Source organism: Cupressus sempervirens, chromosome 4 (assembly GCF_028749045.1).
Source record: "Cupressus sempervirens isolate cs-2001-9-10 chromosome 4, ASM2874904v1, whole genome shotgun sequence".
In the NCBI taxonomy this organism is placed as follows: Eukaryota; Viridiplantae; Streptophyta; class Pinopsida; order Cupressales; family Cupressaceae; genus Cupressus; species Cupressus sempervirens.
Window position 1 is genome coordinate 694,921,836 of NC_143121.1, and position 22,507 is coordinate 694,944,342.

A 22,507-nucleotide genomic window follows, 5' to 3' on the forward strand; every position below is an offset into this window, starting at 1 on the left:
AAACTAAATGAAGATGGTAAGGTATCAAGGAATAAAGCTAGACTAGTATGCAAAGGATACTCTCAAGAAGAAGGTGTAGACTATGGAGAAACTTTTTCTCCTGTTGCAAGATTGGAAGGTGTCAAAACCTTACTTGCATATGTTGCATTCAAAGGATACAAAGTTTATCAGATGGATGTCAAGTAAGAATTTCTCAATGGCATATTGGATGAAGAGGTTTACATTGAACAACTTGAAGTTTTTGTTGATCCAGACAAGAAGGACATGGTCTGCAAATTGCATAAAGCATTATATGGTCTAAAACAAGCCCCTAGAGCATGGTATGAAAGATTGCATAACTATCTTATTTAGGTTAGTTTTCAAAGAACTAATGACAACAGTAGTTTGTACATAAAGAAAGGACAAGATAACAAGATTATTTTGACAGAAATATTTGTAGATGATACTTTGTTAACAAGAAATGATAATCTTTGTAAAGAATTTTCAAAACAAATGAACAAAAAATTTGAAATGTCAATGTTTGGTGAAATCAAATTCTTTGTTTGTCTTCAAATTCAACAAAATAAGAATGGCATCGACATTACTCAATCTAAATACATCAAGGAGATACTAAAAATTTTTGGTATGGAAGACTGTAAACTAGTTGGGACTCCTATGTGTACTAGATTAAAACTAACCAAGGATGATGAATCAAAGGAAGTGGATTAGACATTCTATAGATCTATGATTGAAAAATTGCAATATGTAGTGCACACAAGACTAGACATTGCTCTTGCAGTAGGGATTGTAGCAAGATTCTCAGTAAAACCAAAAGAAAATCACATGATGGCAATCAAAAGGGTCATGAAATACTTAAAAGAAACTGAAGAATATGGATTATGGTATAAACTTGGAGGAAAACTAGATTTAAAAGTGTTCAGTGATGCAGATTGGGTAGGAAATATTGATGATAAAAAAAGAACAAGTGGAGGAGCTTTCTTTTTGGGAAAAAGGTTGGTTTCTTGGACAAGCAAAGAGTAGAATTGTACATCTCAATCCATAGTAGAAGCTAAATATGTTGCAGCAGCAGTAAATTGCTCAAACATTGTATGGTTCAAACAATTATTAGAAGGTATGAAGCAAGAAATCAAAGAACCTGTTGTTATGTTTTGTGATAACACAAGTAAAATTAACATCTCCAAGAATCTAGTGATGTATTCAAAAACCAAGCACATTGCCATAAAGTATCACTTTGTTAGAGAATTAGTGCAAGAAAAGGAAATAAGATTGGAATATGTACATACAAAGGAAAAAATTGCTGACATATTCACAAAGCCTTTACCTAAGGATGCATTTGTTGTATACAATTGTTAATTGTGTATTGTCTTTGATGTTACACAAATGTCATATCAGTCATCAGACAGATTCTACCGAGCTCAAATGATTAGCAAAGCAATTAACAGTGTCTACCAAACATTCCTAAATATTACTTAGTAAAGTTAATGCCTACCGAGCTCCCAAGGTTAACAAAGGAGAGTTAATGTCTACTGAGCTCCCAAGGTTAACAAGGGAAAGTTAATGTCTACCGAGCTCCCAAGGTTAACAAAGGAAAGTTAATACCAAGCTCCCAAGGTTAACAAAGGAAAGTTAATGTCTACCGAGATCCCAAGGTTAACAAAGGAAAGTTAATGTCTACTGAGCTACCATGGTTAACAAAGAAAAACCAGTGTCTACCAAGGTCACTCTGTTATCAAAGAAAACGCGACAAAAAGTTAGCTTTTACTGAGCTCCAAAGGTCAACAAAGGAAGGTCAATGCTAACAAAGCCCACTCGGTCTCCAATAGATTTTTGTAGGGTTTGTAGTGTTTACCGAGCTTCATTTGGTTGACACTAGAAAACCATTCTGGAGCAATGGTTACTGAGTTGGGTCGGCTAGCAAAGGATTTTACTGTTTTGACATTAAGTTTAATTGTTTCATGCGACCGACTGATGTAATGATTTTCAGTTATTGTAACTTATATTTAAGCCGGCTTGATAAATTGAAAGGTATATATATAGATGCTCATGTTGTGAATTGGTGTGAGAGTGAATACATAGATAAGGATGAGATAAGTGATATTGAGTAAATTTTGATGAAGAATTAGATATCTTGGAGGAGCTAAAAAGTTGTATTTGATTAGTAAGGATTCGATAAAGCAGAAAAGAGATTTGTAATCAGAAAAAGATAAGTTGCATATCATTCAGGTCACCTCATTGTTGCTTTCTAATCATTGTAATAGTGAATCTAGAATCTCTTAACAGAGTTGGTTTAATAGCCATTTTGTAAATCCTCTAACAAGATGACAGTTCAGTTGAATTGTTCTCAAGACCTCTAACTAGGCCACTCCTAACAGGGTGATTAAATCCTCTAAAAAGGTCACACGTAACAGTGTGTTTTGTAAACCTTTAACAGGGTTGGCTCCTAATAGGGCTAACTTTAGAGGAGTGAAAATTGGTGACTAGTTACTTGGTGGTTTTTTCGATATTGGGTTTCCATGTTAAATCTGATATCTCTTGTGTTCATTTGTTTTAATCTTTGCAAGCATATTAATGAATGCTAAATAATTAGTAATTAGTTATAGTATTCCTGCACTGTTTACCGAGTATCAACAGTAAGTATAGACATCTAAGGGATTTATTTTGCAATTTAATTTTGTGGTAACTGATTCACCCCTCCCCTCTCAGTTACTTCATCTATATTTTCAACAATTGGTATCAAAGCTTTTGGTGCTTGTAGGACAAGATTTCAAGGATCTAAGTCAAAGATCAGGATGTCTTATAAGATTGAAATTCCAAGACTTAACAGAGATAACTTCTCAACATTGAAAGGGTTGATGAGACTTCATCTAGCTTCTATTGGAGATACAAGACTAAAATATCTTGATGAAAAATATGCAGAACTGGCTGGTACACTATTTGTTAATGATATTGCTGAAAAGAAGACTCACAATATTATGATGATAGATATAGCATCTACTCTAAGTTATGAAGAATTTGATGACATCAAATATTAGAAATTTTCTTTTGAAATGTGGGAAAAGCTGAAAGAAATCTATGGAAGAGATGATAATGTAAGAAGAGCCAAAGCAGAATGTTTGAGAGGACAATTTGATCAAATGAGGATGAGAGAGGATGAAAAAATTGCAAAATATGTTGAAAGAGTGAAAGCATGTGTCAGTGCAATCAAAACATCTAGAGGAGATATCAAGGAAGGGACCGTTATAAGTAAAGTTCTTAGAACTCTACTTCCCATCTATGCAATCAGAGTTACTGCAATTCAAGAAAGAAAATGTGAAGCAAATCATAAGATAAATCTAGAAGCCATAGTTGGAAGATTAACTGCATTTGAACTAGACAAATTTGACAACTATGTTCTAGCTTCCAAAAACATTGAGTCAACATTTGAAGCCAAGCTTTCACTCAAGGAGAAAAGTAAAAAGAAAAAGGAATCTCAGTCAGAAAGTGAAGATGAATCAGATCAAAGTTCAGACAGTGATCTTGAGGTAATTGAAGCTCTACTAGCAAGGAAATATTCTAGAGGCAAAGGAAAATATAAAGGTAAAGTTCCTCTAATCTATTTTTCATGTGAAGAAGTTGGTCATATTACTGCTAGGTGCCCAAACAAGTAGAACAAAGATGACAAGAAAGGTTACGAGTACAATGGCAAGAAAGACTTCAAATCATTCAAGGATAAAGGAAAGAAAACATGTTTTATGGCTAAAGATTCTAATGATTCCAATGATGAAGAAGAAGATGAAATTGTCTACATTGTTGTGAAAGATGAATCAGATAATGATGAGGAAATGACACTCATTTCTCATATGAGAAAAAATGATACATGGATCATAGATAGTGGCTATTCTCATCACATGACTGGTGATAAAACTAAGTTTGAATACATTGAAAACTATGATGGTGGTAGTGTAAGATTTGGTAACAATGAACCTTGTTGTATAAAAGGAAGAGGAAGAATCTCTCTAACCAAATAACTTATATGTGATAATGCGTATTGGGTAGAAGGACTAAAGCATAATTTGTTGAGTGTGGCACAACTACTCAATAATGGATTCAAAGTAGAATTCATGCATGGAAAAGCAAGACTGCTGGATGGCAAAGGAAAATTGATTGGATCAGGCACTCAAACAAAAGGTAACTTATTTTATCTTGAACTTGGTGAATGTTCATGTTTTATTGCTCAAATTGAAGAAATTTGGTTATGGCATAAAATGTTGTGTCATGTAAATTTTGATAACTTTGTAAAAATAAGAAAATTCAAGAAAGTGAGAGGCATTCCTAACATAAAGAAACCTTAGATCGGTTTATGCAAGAATTGCCAGATTGGTAAAATGGGAAAGACTAGTTTTAAAAGTAAAAACTATCAGTCTAAAGATATATTAGAAATTATGCATACTAATTTATATAGACCCATTGGAATTGAAAGCTATACTAGAGAAAAGTTCTTCATTCTTTTTGTTGATGATTACTCAAGAATGATGACTGTCATGTATCTAAGGAACAAATCAGAAGCATTTGAGAAATTCAAATGGTATTTGGCCAGAGTAGAAAAGGAAACAAGAAAAAGATTGAAATGCTTGAGGTCAGATAGAGGAGGAAAATTCATTTCACATGAGTTCAATAACTTCTACATTGAAAAAGGAATCAAAAGACGGGTATCAGCCCCTAAAACTCCTGAACAAAATGGAATAGCTGAAAGGAGAAACATATCTATCATGGATTGTGCAAGAACCTTAATGATTAAAAAGAACATTGCTATCAAATACTAGAAGAAAGCTATCAGCACTGTAGTTCATACCTTGAGCTGAGTACAGCTTAAAAAAGACTCATTCAAAACTCCCTATGAGCTATGGTATGGCTATAAACCTAATGTAAGTTATCTAAAAGTATTTGGAAGTAAATGTTACATTTTGAAAGAATCTAGAAAAGGAAAATTTGATGTAAAAGGTGATGAAGGAATATTTTTGGGATACTCTTGCAAAAGTAAAGCATATAGATGTTTGAACTTGTCTACTTACAAAGTCATAGAAAGTGCACATGTGAAAGTTGATGAGTTTGCAGAAAGGACTGAAGAAGAAAGCAAAAAGGAAGCAGAAGATTATAGAAGGTTTGTTTTCACTGAACCTGATATAGTACCATTCAATCAAGAATCTTCTACTCTCGAGTCATCAGTAACCGAGGTATAGGTAGTTCAAATCGAGCTACAGCAACCCGAGTTACATTCAGATGCTATCGAGCAAGTGTCTATTGAGCCTGAAGGACCCGAGCCAATATCTACTGAGCCAGAACAACCAGAACGTAAAATTGAAGTACAAGAGGATAACAATGAAATTCTTTCAAAAGGAAAGGAACCTATATTAGTAAAATATGTTAGGAGACATCATTCAACAGATTAGATCATTGGAGACAAATCTGAAGGAACTATGATAAGAAGCAAATTGAAAGGTACTTGTTTACTTGCTGATTTTGAACCTAGAAATATTAATGATGCATTGGGAAATAATATTAGGATTGAGGCTATGAATGAAGAGATAGAACATATAGAGAAAAATAAGACATGGACTCTTGTACCTAGGCCTAAAGATAAAAATGTGATTGAACCCAAGTGGGTATTCAAAAAAAAGTTGAATGAAGATGGTAAGATATCGAGAATAAAAACAAGACTAGTATGAAAAGGTTATGCTCAAGAAGAAGGAATAGACTATGGAGAAACTTTTTCTCCTGTTGCAAGATTGCAAGGTGTCAAAACCTTACTAGCATATACTGCACATGAAGGATTCAATGTTTATCAGATGGATATCAAGTCAGCATTCCTCAATGGTATACTGGATGAAGAGGTTTACATTAAATAACCTGAAGGTTTTGTTGATCTAGATAACAAGAACATGGTCTGCAAATTACACAAGGCATTGTATGGTTTTAAACAAGCCCCTAGAGCATGGTATGAAAGATTGCATAAATATCTTATTCAGATTGGTTTTCAAAGGACTAATGACAACAATAACTTGTATATAAAGGAAGGACAAGATAATAAGATTGTTTTGGTAGAAATATTTGTAGATGATACTGTTTTCACAAGGAATGGTGATCTATCCAAAAAAAAATTAGAGCAAATGAACAAGGAATTTGAAATGTCTATGTTTTGTGAAATCAAATTCTTTGTTGGTCTTCAAATTCAGCAGAATAAAAAATGGTATCTACATCACTCAATCAAAATACATCAAAGAGATATTGAAAAAGTTTGGTATGGAAGATTGTAAACCAGTTGGGACTCCTATGTGTACTGGATTAAAACTTACCAAGGAAGATGAATCAAAAGAAGTAGATCAAACATTGTATAGATCTATGATTGGAAACTTGCAGTATGTAGTTCATACTAGGCTAGATATTGCTCTTGCAGTTGGTATTGTAATAAGATTTTCAGCAAAACCAAGAGAAAATCACATGATGGCAATCAAAAGAATAATGAGATATTTGAAAGGAACTGAAGATTATGGTTTATGGTACAAACTTGAAGGTAATCTGGATTTGAAAGTGTTTACTGATGCTGATTGGGCAGGAAACCTTGATGACAGAAAAAGTACAAGTGGAGGAGCATTCTTTCTTGGAAAGAGGTTGGTTTCTTGGACAAGACAAAAGAAAAATTGTACATCTCAATCTACAGTAGAGGCAGAGTATGTTGCTATAACAGTAAACTATTCTAATATTGTTTGGTTTAAACAGTTGCTAGGAGGCATGAAGGTAGAAATCAAATAACCAGTTGTTATGTTGTGTGACAATACAAGTGCAATCAACATATCCAAGAATCCAGTGATGCATTCCAAAACCAAGAACATTGCAATAAAATATCATTTTGTCAGAGAATTGGTGTAAGACAAGGAGATCAGATTGGAATATATTCATACAAAGGAACAAATTGCTGACATATTCACATAGCCATTACCTAAGGATGCATTCTTGTATCTAAGAGGTAAGTTAGGGGTCACTCCCATATCTAAAGTTCACTAAGATAAAGTTTTAGTGATGTATCAATGCATACCAAGTTGAAGATCTATCAGTTGATGCAGCATAATTAGGTAATATTGCATATGAATCAGTACTAAACGTACATTAAAATCCATTTGAGTTGTGTTGTCTTTGGCATGTGTTGTCAAAGAGGGAGAGTTTTACTATCATATCTTTCTAAAATTTATTTGAGAGGAAGAGTTTGCTATGGAATTCCTTCACAAAAGGAGATTACTGAAAGAGGGAGAGTTTGCTATCTAATAAAGAAAGTTGTCTTCATAGAAAGACTTGTTAGACTTGTTTTCAAATTTCATTCTGCTATGATATGTTGTGTTGCCATCAATGCCAAAGAGGGAGATTGTTGGATACAATTGTTAATTGTTTATTGTCTTTGATGTTACACAAATGTCATATCAGTCATCAGATAGAGTCTACCGAGCTCGAATGATCAGCAAAGCAATTAACAGTGTCTACCAAACATTCCTGAACATTATTTAGTAAAGTTAATGTGTATCGAGCTCCCAAGGTTAACAAAGGAAAGTTAATGTCTACTGAGCTCCCAAGGTTAACAAAGGAAAGTTAATGTCTACCGAGATCCCAAGGTTAACAAAGGAAAGTTAATATCTACCGAGCTCCCATGGTTAACAAAGAAAAACTAGTGTCTATCAAGCTCACTCGATTATCAAAGGAAATGTGACAGAAAGTTAGCTTTTACTAATCTCCAAAGGTCAGCAAATGAAGGTCAATTCTAACCAAGCTCACTCGATCTCCAAAGGATTTTTGCAGGGTTTGCAATGTTTACCGAGCTTCATTTGGTTGACACTAGAAAACCATTTTGGAGCAATGATTATCGAGCTGGGTCGACCAGCAAAGGATTTTACTATTTTGATATTGAGTTTAATTGTTTTATGCGGCCGACTGATGTAATGATTTTCAGTTATTGTAACCTATATTTAAGCCGATTTGATAAACTGAAAGGTATATATATAGATGCTCAAGTTGTGAATTGGTGTGACAATGAATATATAGATAAGGATGAGATAAGTGAATATTGAGCAAATTTTGATGAACAATTAGATATCCTAGAGGAGCTACAAAGTTGTATTCGGTCAGTAAGGATTTGGTAAAGCAGAAAAGAGATCTGTAATCAGCAAAAGATAGGTTGTGTATCATTTAGGTCACCTCATTGTTGCTTTCTAATCATTGTAATAGTGAATCTAGAATCTCTTAACAGAGTTGGTTTAATAGCCATTTTGTAAATCCTCTAACAAGGTGACAGTTCAGTTGAATTTTTCTCAAGACCTCTAACCAAGCCACTCCTAATAGGCTGATTAAATCCTCTAACAAGGTCACACCTAATAGTGTGTTTTGTAAACCTTTAACAAGGTTCGCTCCTAATAGTGCTGACTTCAGAAGAGTGAAAATTGGTGACTAGTTACTTGGTGGTTTTTCCCATATTGGGTTTCCACATTAAATCTGGTGTCTCTTGTGTTCATTTGTTTTAATCTTTGAAAGCATATTAATGAATGCTAAATAATCAGTAATTAGTTACAGTATTCCTGCATTGTTTACCGAGTATCAATAGTAAGTAAAGACATCTAAGGGATTTATTTTATAATTGAATTTTGTGGTAACTGATTCACCCCTCCCCTCTGAGTTACTTCATCTATATTTTCAACAACATTCTTGTATCTAAGAGCTAAGTTAGGGGTCATTCCCCTATCTGAAGCTCACTAAAATATAGTTTAGTGATGCATCAATAGGAACAGAATTGGAAATCTATTAGTTGATGTAGCAAATCAATGAAGATATTGCATATGAATCAGTACATCAGGTATAATACTATTCAGTTGTTTTGAGTTGTCTTTGGCATGTGTTCTCAAAGAGGGAGAATATACCGTCATATCTTTCTGAAATTTGCAAAAAGATTATTATGAAAGAGTGAGCTTTGTATTCTATCATTTAAAAGATTTGTTTTCAAATTTTATCCTACTATGACATATTGTGTTGCCATCAATGCCAAAGAGGGAGATTTTTGGATACAATTGTTTAATTGTGTGTTGTCTTTGATGTCACACAAATGTCATATTAGTTATCAAATAGTGTCTACCAAGCTCAAAAGGTCAACAAGGCAAAGAATTGTATCTACCAAGCTCAGAAGGTCAGTAAGGCAATAGACAATGTCTACCGAACCAAAAAGGTTAGTAAAGATAGTTTGTAGTGTCTACTAAGTAGACAGTTGGTTACCAAGCCTTCAAGGTAGTCAAAGAAATTTAATTCTTACCGAGCTCACTCAATAATCGAAGAAAATATGACAAAAGCAATTCTTATCGAGCTAACTCGATAATTGAAGAAAATGTGACAGAAATAGTTCTTACCGAGTTCACTTGGTCATCGAAGGTAATTTGGTAAAAGCAGTTCTTACTAAGTAAACTCGGTAGCCAAAGGATTTTTAGGATATTGTTATGTTAACCAAGTCAAGAAGGTTAACTCTAGAAATTCCTGGTAGCAGTATTTATCGAGTAGGGTCGGCCAGTAAAGGATTTCATTGTCTTATGAAATAACGTTTATTTGTTTATAAGTAACATCTATAGCTAACTGATGAATGGATTATTGGTATACATAACATGTAAATGGGCTGACTTGACCATTTGAATGGTATAAGTAAGATATCAAGTTGCGAATTTTAAATGTGTAAGAAAAAAGTGTGGAATTAATGAGATATGAGGACTGATTATTGTGGAAGCAAATTTGAAGGATGATTAGAGATCATTAAGGAGCAGCAGAGCCGTATTTGATCAAAGAGGATCTAATGATGTTGAATAGAGACTTGTAACCAGAAAATTTATTTGCATCTTGTTTAGGTCAATTCATTGTTTCTTTCTAATCATTGTAGTAGTGCTATAAAATCTCTTAACAGAGTTGGTTTAACAGCCATTTTTGTAAATCCTCTAACAAGGTGACAATTCAGTTGAATTGTTCTAAAGACCTCTGGCAAGGCCACTCCTAACAGGGTGATTAAATCCTCTAACAGGGTCACACCTAATAGTGTGTATTGTTACTTTTAATAGGGTTGGCTCCTAATAGGGCTCACTTCATAAGAGTGAAAAATTGGTGACTAGTTACTTGGTGGTTTTTACCATATTGGGTTTCCACGTTAAATTTGGTGTCTCTTGTGTTCATTTATTTTAACCTTTGCATGCATATTAATATCTATGAATGTTAAATGATTAGTAACTATTTAATCTATCGAGTTATCAAGATTTTGTATTCTTGGCACCATGAAAAAGGAAACCTTGTGTCAAAATGAATCTAATTGGTTTAGATGGAGCCAATTTATTAAGATGTCACTACCTATTGACACATTTTAACAAATTGAAGATCAAACTATGGTAGCAAATACATAATGGATTTAAGTTCAGCCTCCAATTCAAATTATACAAAGTAGAGTCATTTGGAACAATGTGAAGATGAAGAAGGCAAAGGGGAATGGATGGATAAAGCATCAAGCACCTAAACAAGGAGGCAACATCATCGTCAGATAAAATCCCAGTAGTAAACTCAAGGGGCTTGATTTTTTTCATCAAGGGGAGTCTAGTGTAGGACACCCAAACCATCTCTATGGAATCTAGAGTCATAATTAATAGTTCTTTTATGAAATGATAAATTACAAAATTAGTTGTTTCAAATCATGTTATTAGGTGTTGAAACTAAGGTCATGTTAACCAACTTCTAGTTTTATCCAATATGGGTCAAAATGACTAAAAAAAGTGGAAAATTCCATGCAAGGGAATACATGGAATATAAATTAGTGTGACAATTATTTAGGGTACCTAGGAAAGTTAATAAATCATAAAATGCAAAATATGCAAAAAGTGTAAAATTGACAAAAAGTTGCATCATCAATTTTTGCATAGTGACAAGTTTGTGGAATGTGAATAGTTATCCACCTTGTTCAAGCCATTAGGGAAGGTAAAAGGTCATGTAATGATATAAGTAACATTACATTCTCATGTGAACAAATAGAGAGGGAGATATGAAGAAGATAAATGAAAGGTTTTTGTATTGTTTTTCAAGTAGAAATTAGTGTTTTCATGAAATATTGCTGAGATACTGGTGTTTGAATGATAGTCATTATTTATTCCTTTATATCTTGTCATTATGCTATTCCCTTAAACTTCCTATATACATGAAAATAAATATTTATATTGAATTTTTTATTCTAGTATTCAGGGATTATCAACAAGATCCTCTTAATCATTATTTATACAATAAATGTTGTATGGTTGTAGAGTGCAGTGCCACATATGCTGTTAGATCTCATTATATGGAATTAGGAAGAATGAATAGGTTTTCTATCATTTAATTTACCATATTAATGGTCCCTAACATACCCTACTCCATAACATAGAGTTGACCCAAATTTAACATGTTATCTATTGTTACATGCAATAATAGTGGATCGACATTTGGGAAAACCATGATACATGCTTTGGTTAGAATTGCATATGTGTTGGAATGTTGATATATATTCTTGGGATGTTGAAAAATATTTGGAAAGAGTAGTGCAATGAAGTATTGGAGTTTGAAGGCTGGATTACAATATTCAATACTCAAATGCTCATTGAAGGCAAATGGTTTGAGATTTTGGTTATCTACTCAAAAACTAGGAGCCTAAAAACTAGAAATTGTGAAGATTTTTATAAGGTAATAATGACTTAAAGGTTAGTTGTTATTGTCCTTTGGAAAGTTAATGATTTTGGAGTTAATAGGAGTGTCTTAGGCCTATTTTCCAAACTTAGGCTGATAGGTTATATACCTTATAGAATAGTTTGGAATCTATAACTTTGGGATTTGGTAAAGTTAAATAATATGGGTGTCTAAATCACTCTTTAGTTTTGATAAGTTTTTGGAAGGATTGTATGTTTCTAGCCTAAAATTCCTAAGGGAGGGTTACATGGAAGAGTCTCATTATATCAGTTTGTAAGTTTAGATGTTTGAAACCCACCAAGGAGTAGAACCTTGTGAATTTTTTGAACTCACTTAGATGAACATGAGTTAATTATTTTGAAAAATTATTGGCTATGGTGTCATAAAGGTCTTGGAGGGTGTAAGGTGGTGTAGGTGTCTAGTATTTTGAGAGTTAGTTTATTTGGTATTATGAACAGTTAGGTAGAGACAATTGGAATGGGTGCGATTGGCACAAGGAATAAGCCATTCACCTTGTCTCTAACCTTGGAGAATTCAAATAGATAGCATAGGATATGCTTGGTATATTTAGAAGAAACCTAGTAAAGAGTGTAGTAGTTGAAACAAAGTTATCACCACCATCTTTACATCATATTTGGTATCAGAGCAGGATTGCACCATTGTGAAGAGAAACATTGTGTTGCTTAAAGAAGTTTGATTGTTATGGAAGGAAGCTTGATTTTTGGTTTTAGAAATTTGAATGACATGGGAAAGATTTTGGTCAGTGGAGAAGAAAAGATAGTTTTTGTTATTGATTGGGGTTGGTAATTCATTTTGCAGTTTGATTTGATAGGGATGACACCACAATAGAAAGAAATATGGAATACATGGGTATGCTACAAAGATACCTTGAGAAGAAAAAGGGAAGAAGAAAGGAGAAAGAGAAGAAAAAGAGAAGAGGAGGAAATAATATTACAAGAGATTAGAATTTTGAAGGAATCACTAGAAAAGAATAAAGACAGAAGTTGAGAAGAAAGTTGATAGTTAAGAGGATAAATAGATTAAGGAACATATTAAGACAAAGGATCAGGAAAATGATAGTTGAATGGTTATTGAGTTTGGATAATTGATAGAGCTAAAGATAGGAAAAGTGTCCAAAATAGAGGACAACATGGGTGAAGAGGAAATACAAAAGGAGTGGGAACATGCTATGGAAATGATGTCCCTGCACATAAAGAATCAAAGGGGCAGACAATCAACACTATGACTAAAAAGATTGATGTCAACAGTAAAGACGACGATCATTTGAAGATTGGAATAGGAAAAGAGGTAGAGGAGACCTCAATGTATGAAGAAGATAGGGACATAGCCCTTGAAGAGGCTAACATTTTTCTATTATTGACAAGCAATAAGGGAATCAAATAGGAGGCAATAAGAGGAATGAAGTTGCAAAGCTAAATTCCATGCAAGATGAGATTGAGAATAGCATGAAGATGGTGATTGATCAGAATAAGACCTCAAAAATTTCATGTATAGACTCCTTTTTTAAAGAAATATTAAATTATCTATGGACAACACTCAAAGTGCAGGAAAACAAGAAAATGCCACTAATGAATTGGGACAAGTCAACATTATTTATAATTGGGATGATGAGTAACCAAGATATAGTATTCTTAGCACCAAGAAAAAATAAACCTTGTGTCAAAATAAAGCCAATTTGATGTAGAAGCATCTTGGGTTGACATTTTATCCTACTTATTTGTGTTCTTTCTGCCAATTGTTTCTGAGTTGCAACCATTGCCAAGTTATTGTAATTGTCGAGTGCTAGTAATTTTAGAGTATCTTCCAAGTTGAAGTTATCCCATAGTATGTTAATAGTCGGGTTAGTGTGTTATCCCATCTCACTCTACAATGTGTGCCAAGTTCTATAGTGTGTGTTGAGATATCCTTCATGTGCCTAGTTATCTAGTGTATGCTAAACATTCCTTCATGTGTGGAGTGAACTTGTTGATTTTGAATGTCAGCATTTTGGATGAGTTTTTTGTGTTTTGTTTCTTAATGGAAGGTGACTTGTAGGATTAGTTTTGATCATGACTTTTATGATTGGATATTGTCTTGGTATGTGTGTAGATTGTTGTTGGGTCATCCATTCTATTTTACAATGTTGTAGAATCTTCTATCATCCATTTTGGCAAGCATAAATAAGGTGTTTAGGCTTAGAGTTAGGTAGACATTTTGGTAGAGAAGTGGGAGAAAAATTTGGAGGTTTAGAATGTTCATTGCATCTGCATTTGGAAGGTGCAAAGTTGAAGCTAGATCTTAGATCTTGAATGTGTTTTGTATCTGGCCATAACCCAAAAGGCCTTATAGCTTGGCATGTATGTTGATCAATTGATGAATTGATAAAAGTGTTTTTTTATTTCTCTCTCTATTTGGTGTTGTTCTCTTTGCTTTTTTTCTACTATTGTGTCAACTCTACAATGTTCATTTGGATTGTTTGGTGTGCCTTTCCCTCCTTGCATTAGTTTGTATCAAAGCTTAAGGTTTTTCCTTGTGGAGATTGGATCATGTAGAACCCTAAGTGGATTTGCTTGTAGGGTTGTAGATGTGTGAATTTGAACTATAACTTGCACAGGGTTATTATCTTGTAGGAACTTGATTTGTAAAGATGGTCCATGATAGAGGAAATGTTGATAATGTCATGTTGGATACATTGAGACAAATTGAAGCTAGATTAGATGTTGTAATGATAGCCCAGAGGGGAGGAGTGCATCTTGAGGATGTGAGTGATGCTGAAGTAGTAGCACCAAATGCTAATCTAGAACTAAAAGAAGATCAAGATGAAGAAAGATTGCTGAGAATATTATGTAGAGCACAATCAAAGCCTACTATATATATATATATATATATATATATATATATATATATATTCTTATGATGGAAAATTGGACACTAATGTTTTCTTGGATTGGATCTCTAATATGGAGAAGTTCTTTGAGTATGAAAACACTCCTAATAATAGGAAGGTGAACATTGCAGTTACTAGGCTGAAAGGTCATGCTTTACTATGGTGAGAGCATTTACAAACCGATAGACAAAGGAGAGGAAAGGAAAAGATCAGAACTTGGGTGAAAATGGTGAACAAGGTAATGAACTAATTCCTTCCCACTGATTAACAAGTTATCTTGTTGAGAAATATGCAAAAATTGAGACAAAGAGACATGACTATAAAGGAGTATACTGAGGAATTCTATAGATTAGACATCAGATCTAGACATGTGGATGACGATGTTGAGAAAATTGTAATGTACATAAATGGATTGAGATCTAGAATTTAGGATGAGATAAGTTTTATGAAATCGGAAATTGTGGAAGAAGAATATCAATATTCCTTGAAAGCTAAGTAGATCTTAACAAAGAAGCATGAACAAAGACAAAGAGGTAGAGGCAATAGATTCTAGAGAGGTAGAGGTAGATCTTATGGTGAAGGTGGCCAATCTGATAGTTCTGTGCAAGATAAAGGAAAGTCTGAATGGAAGAATGATGACAAAGACAAGACAGAGTATAAATGTGGTAGTTCATACCAAGGAGGTATTAGTTCACTAAGGAAGAGGTAATTCTTATTCTAGAGGTGGTTTTCATGGTAATTGTTTTAGATGTGGTAAAGAAGGGCATAGATCTTTTGAATGTAGATCCTTTGAAATTGGGCAAGGTAATAGAAATGTTGTGATTTAAGGATACATTAAGAGTTCATTGAATGGACCTAAGCCTTGAGGAAATCTAATGGTGAGATGAAGCTTATGTAATAAGGTAAGTGATGAGGAACCTATCCTTAGAAGAAGTATTTTCAAGACCTGATGTAAGATGGCTGGAAATTACTGCAAGGTGATCATTGATAGTGGAAGTTCTACAAATTTGGCATTAGAAGAGTTGGTTACAAAGTTAAAGTTATAGAGGCTAAAGCATCCTAAACCCTATCATGTTTCATGAATCAAAGATGAGCATAAGATATTGGTAAGTGAACAATGTATTGTGAAGTTCAAGATTGGACATTACTTTGATAAAGTTCTATGTGATATTATGCCTATGGATTATTGTCATATTTTGTTGGGTAGACCTTGGAAATATGATAGATATGCTACACATGATAGAATATTGAATAAATATACTCTTTAGGTGAATGGAAAGAAGAAAAACAATATTGCCTTTGATTGAAAGTCCAGATGAGGTTAATTGTACTACTATTCAAATTTTTATGGTCAATGTAAAGCAATTTGAAAAAGAAGTCAAGAAGAATCAAGTATATTTTTCCATAATTCCTAGAGGATGGAGTTTGGATACTAATGACCAAGTGAAAATAGAAGCTAGTAATAAGCAAGTAACAATAGGTAGTGGTACTTGAGTAGCCGAAGAAATTACAAAATTATTGAATGAGTCTAAAGAGATTGTTGCTAAGGATATTCCTAATGGTTTACTGCCAGTAAGAAGTACAAGTCATTGTATGGATCTAATTCCTAGAGCTATTTTTCCAAACAAAGAACCATATAGATTGACACCTATAGAGAATAAGGAACTTAATAGACAAGTGCATGAATTATTATAGAAGGGATTAAACATATAAAGTTTAAGTCCATTTGGTGTACCTACTATATTAGCACCTATAAAGAATGGAGAATGGAGAATATGTACTAATTAACAAGATCATAATGAAATATAGGTTTCCTATGACTAGGATGGATGGCATAATAGATTGTTTGAGTGGAGTAAAGTATTTTACCAAGATTACTTTGAAGAGTGGATATCAGCAGAGAAGGTGATGAATGGGAGACTTCTTTTAAGGAAAAAGATAATTTGTATGAATGGTTGGTTATTCCGTTTGGTTTGACTAGTGCACCTAGTACTTTAATGAGGTTGATGAATGAAGTTTTGAAAAGATCTTTGGGTAAGTTTTTGATTGTTCATTTGGATGATATTTAGATATTCAGTAAGACTAAGGAAGAACATCTTGAGCATGTTAGATAGGCATTTCAAATATTGTGAGAGGAAAAGTTGATGATTAATCTAAAAATGTGTTCTTTTATGCAAGAAGAGATTGTGTATTTGGGATTGGTGATTTTAGATGATGGTTTGAGAATGGATCCTATGAAGGTTAAAGAAAATTTGGAATGGCCTACATCTAAAAATGTGGGTGAGGTAAGATCATTTCATGGTTTGGTTAGTTTCTATAGGAAGTTTATAAAGAATTTTAGTGTTGTTTGCAATGCTATGACTAAGATAATCAGAGTAGATAAAAAGGAATTCAAGTGGACACATGGAGCTGATAAGAGTTTTGAGACTTTGAAACAAAAGGTTGCTGAGTTACCTATATTGGCTTTACATGATTTTTGTGTGGTATTTTAAGTTGAATGTGATGTAAGTGGTAGTCCAATAGGAGTTGTATTAAGTCAAGAAGGTAAGCCTATTATTTTCTTTGATGACAAGTTCAATGATGCTAAAAGGAAGTATTCTATGTATGATCAAGAGTTTTATGCTATTGTTTAAGCATTGAGGAAGCAAAGACATTATTTGATTTCTAAGGAGTTTGTGTTGTATACTAATCATAAAGCTTTATAGTACTTAGGAAGTCAACATAAATTGAATCTAAGACATATGAAGTGGGTTGACTATTTGCAGAGTTTTACATTTATGGCCAAGCATAAGAGTGGAGTTACTAATAGAGTTGCTAATGCATTGAGTATAAGACCTTATTTGTTGACTGAAATAGAGGTTCACATTCTTGGTTTTGATGAAATGAAGGAGTTTTATAATACTGATCCTAATTTTTCTAAGGCATGGAGAGAGTATAGAGCACCAAATCTAATAGATCACATAAGTAAGTATGATGAATATTTTATTCAATAAGGTATGTTGTTCAAAGGAATTTAGTTATGTATCCCTAGAAGTTGTATGAGAGTTAATTTGATTAAGGAAAAGCATAGTAATGAATTGGCTAGACATTTTGGAATTGATAAGACATTGAGTTTGCTGAAGGGGAAGTATTATTGACCACATATGTATAAGGATGTTCAAAAATTTGTGAATAGTTGTGGAATTCGTTAAGTTACAAAGGGAGTAATTCATAATACTAGATTGTATGCACCTATTTTTATTCCTGAGAAACCTTGGAGTGACATTAGTATGGATTTTTTTCTTGGATCACCTAAAAAAGAAAAGGGGTATGATTCTATATTTGTTGTTGTGGATAGATCTTCTAAAATGGCTCATTTTATACCATGTAAGAAAACACCAGATGCTGAACTTTTCTTCAAAGAGATTGTTATATTACATGTATTACCAAGAAGTATTATTTTTGATAGAGATAGTAAGTTTGTTGGTTATTTTTGGAGAACTTTGTGGAAGAAGATGGGTACTGAGCTGAAGTTTAATTCTACATTCCATCTACAAAATGGTGGATAGATAGAGGTTGTGAATAGAATCTTGGGTAATTTGCTGACATGCTTAGTTGGAGATGAATCACATATTAGCGAGATGGTATTAGTACAATTTGAATTTTCATATAATAATTATGTGAATAGGAGTATAGGGAAGACACCTTTTGATATTGTTACTAGAATGAAGCCTAGAGGAGTATCAAATTTGAGGGATGATGCCAGTAAAGAGAAGATAAGTGCTATAGGAGAAGAATTTGTTGATTTTATAGAGTCTTTGAATAAGAAAGTGAAGCTAAAGTTGGAACAAAGCAATTAGAAGTACAACGAGAATGATGACAAGTCTAGAAGATATTATGTTTCTGAAGTTGGTGATGACAAGTCTAGAAGATTTCCCATTTGAACATACAATAAGAGGAAGATGAAGAATTTTGGACCTTGTAAGATCTTGAAGAAGTTTGATAGTGGAAATGCTTATGAAGTTGTTTTACCTAATGACATGGATATATCTCCTATATTCAATGTTGCTGATCTATATAAGTATCATGAGTCAGATGATGAAGTTATTGTACCTAATGATTATCCTAAGAAGTAGATTGAAGAGAGTGACAAAATATTGACCTGGAGAGTTGGTAAAAGTACAAGAGGAAGAGACTACTACGAATATTTGGTGACATGGAAAAATAGGCTAGTTGAAGATGTTATATGGATTTCTCAATCTAAGTTGGACTCAGCTTAGGTTGTTACACTTGCATGATTTAGGAGAATCATTTCTTTCTACCCTAGTTTTCTAATGCAGGAGCATCTAGGGTTGATGTATAATCCTTCTCATTTCTTTTATTTTTTCAGTTGTTTCTAAATTATAGTCATTGCTAAGTTGCAAAAATTGCCAAGTGCCACTAATTTTGTAGTATCTACCAAGTTGAAGTTATCCTGTGTCATGTTAACAGTAAGGTTAACATGTTATCCCATCTCACTCTATAGTGTGTACTGGGTTCCACAATGTGTGTAGAGCTATCCTTCATTAGCCAAGTCATCCAATATATTCCAAACATTCCTTCATGTGCCAAGTGAAATTGTTGATGCCAAGTGTTGGCATTTTGGATGAGTTTTCTGAGTTTTGTTTCTTAATGGGAGCTGACTTGTGAGATTAATTCTTGTAATAATTTTCCTTAGGGAAAAATTTACCCAAGACCAAGGAACTCAAACACAAGCACAAAATAAACTAGAGTACGATTATAATAACTATATAGTATTCAATTTTCAATCTTAATTTTGAAGGGTACATAGTTCAATTTTCAATCACTTCCCACCATTCAAAAATGAAGCAAAGCCGAGAAGAGCGGAGAAGATCAAGGTTAGCTTAGAAGTCATTTGCAAAAGATTTCCACAATGATTCAGCACAAGTGTCATCGATTTGAGGTATTTTACTTAAGTGTTGAGCTACGTAGTGCTTATAATCTTGTTTAAACTGTAAACCCTAGTTTGGAAAACAATGGCATCTAGGTCTGGAACCACTAAGGGTAAAGAGATTCATGAAATATAGTTGATTAGTAATGAAGTTAAGCAACCAGAATTCAAGCCTATTCCAATAGTTGCATACAAGAACGATCCCACAGGTGCATTATCAGTTATCCTTGATAAAGTTGTTATGGTCCAAGATGTTCCTAGATGCTATAACTGCAAAATTGGAGCCATAGGAGATTTAGAAATTTACAATGCATATGAAAAGCTATGTGAGAATGAAATACTGAAAGATGAGTTCTCAATAGTCGAGAGAAAATGATTAACCAAAACCCTAGAATTTCTAATTGTTTTCAAAATTGAATGGGTACTCATAGTTTTGAGAAGAATACATGATGGAGCCTTTTGGTTAGAATCAAGGCCAATGAAATTCACCAAGAGAACTGTTCATAGGGTTACTGGTATTCCAACCCTAGATTAGCCAAAGACCCTGTGTAGTGACAAAAAGGAAGTAATAGAGAAAAACACGGGTGCTAAATGGAATAATAGGGGAATGACTATTGATACAATCACATAACCCCTACTAGATTTTGCTGTGAGAATCATTTCACACAAATTCTATCAGTCAAGTAGGTTAAATAGTGTGCCTTGTATAGTAGTTGATGTTGCATACAAAATGATTAAAAAGGATCATACCTATGATCTAGCAGAGCTCACGTTTCAACAAATTAATGAGAATCTAGGAGCTATAAGGAAGAGCAAGGGAGCTCAGTGCAAATTTGGATCAGTCTTGGTGTGCATGTTTTTCTATCTGATGAAAGAATTCCCTTCTGTGGGTAAGGTGAGATGGAGTCCAGACAAAACAATTTTTGAACAAATCAATGGATATATTGAACAGATGGGTGATAATTTTGATGCCCAAATGACTAGTTACTTTGAGGACTTCAAATAGTCCATGAAACAAAGAATGAGGATTCTAGTCTCATTGACTGAGAAATATGAAAAAGACATTTGTTTTAGTGTAGGTATTGATTATACCTATATAAAAGTAGTCATACCTAGAGTAAGATGGCTTAGGCCACTAGGCTATGAACTCAACATTGATCGAGCCTCTGCAAAAATAACAACCCTCCTTGCATAAGAAGTTGATAATAATGCAAAAGCCTTTGGAACCTATGATGTTGTAAAATCAAGGATGATAATAGATTTGAAGACTACCTCAACAGTAAAGAAGAAAGAAAAATTGGTGAGGCAAATCAAACAAAAATTTGGTGTTGAAGGAGAAGGGACAACAGAAGAGGACGACAAAGACATTGAAAATGAAGGAGATGAACCACAAGGCCTAACTCAAGGGTTAGGAGAAGATAAAGAGGAAAGTGCTAAGGAACAAGAAGTCAAGGAAGCACAAGTTGAAACCAAGGTCACAAAAAGAAAGGCCACAACTCCTCCTGCTCCTCAACCCAAGGGAAAGAAAGTAGCTACTCCTGCACCAAAGAGACCTACTCCAAGGGCTACAACACAAAAAGCCCAAGAGGAGGCAAAGAGAAGAAGAAAAATTTAAAGAAGGCTACTGCTGAGCCAAAGAAGAAAAGAAAATTTGTTGCCCAGCCTCAAACAGATGAGGAGAAGATTGAGTCAGAGGACAACAACCAATTTCAAGTGGTAAGGCACAAACCTTAGACTACTATTGATAAATTATGTTCAAAGATTAAGAATGATGATTTGAAAGGTTTAAAGAACCTAAATTTTTCTAAGCTCACCAAAGAAGAACAAAATACATTAGAGGAATCTGTGTATGCTATGATGGCTTAGTATAAGCACACACCTCTAGAATTAGATGAATCAATGCCTAAAGAATTGTACAAAATTGTAGAGGATAAATGGCATTTTTGTTTACAAATGGAAAGGGAGATAAGGGAATCAACATTAGCAAGACTGTTGCCTGATTTAACTAAGGATCAAATAATGAATGCAGTCAAAAGGCATAACAATAGATTCACTCCCAAACATAGAGCTTTCAGCATTTTACAGAACAAAATTGAGGAGGTAATTACAAAATCAACAAGATTGTAGAAGATAGTTTACAAGAAAATAGAAGATGTGTATAATGAAGAATATAAGGCAGAAGAAAGTCCCAAGATAAAGGAGATGAAGGTGTCAGGAATCAAGGAAAAAGAGAAGGAACAAGTGGAAAAGAAGGTTGAAGAAGAAAAAGAAGATGAAACGGCACATATAGAAGAGAAAAAGGAAGAGAAAGATACAGCTATACCACAAGATCAAAGTGTGCAAGACAAAAAGGTATCCCCTCCTAGTCCTCCTCATGCCACCATCACACCTGTAGAAATTATCGAAATCAAGGATTTTACAGAAACTTTTAGTCCAAACATCAATCCATTAATTGCAGAGGATTTAGAAATCCTTGACCAATCAACACTAGTAGCAAAATTATGTTCAAATCCTGTATTGGTCAGTGTTGATGAATTGCAGAATCTAATAGTCAAAACAAAATCAGTCAAGGTGAAAACATAAGAACCACCTTTGACCATACAACTTATTGGTATTCTATTCCTTCCACCACCACCTCCACCAAGTGTAGTCATTGACACACTTCAAATGCCGAGTTCAACCCCACCTAGTGATCATCAAAAGGATATACAAGCTAAAGAAAAAGATGAGACAAGCAAGAAGGAGGAGTTTGCAATACAAACATTGGTTTCATTACCAAAATATGGTTCTCCAACATAGACTCTTCAGTAGTCGAGTACTGATAGGTTACAATTACAAATCAGGACACCAGGTTTGAGCTCATTAAAGGCAGTCAGGAAACTTCACTATGGAGTTCCTGAGCTTGATGAAGAAATAAAGATTCCATATTATGAATCCAACAC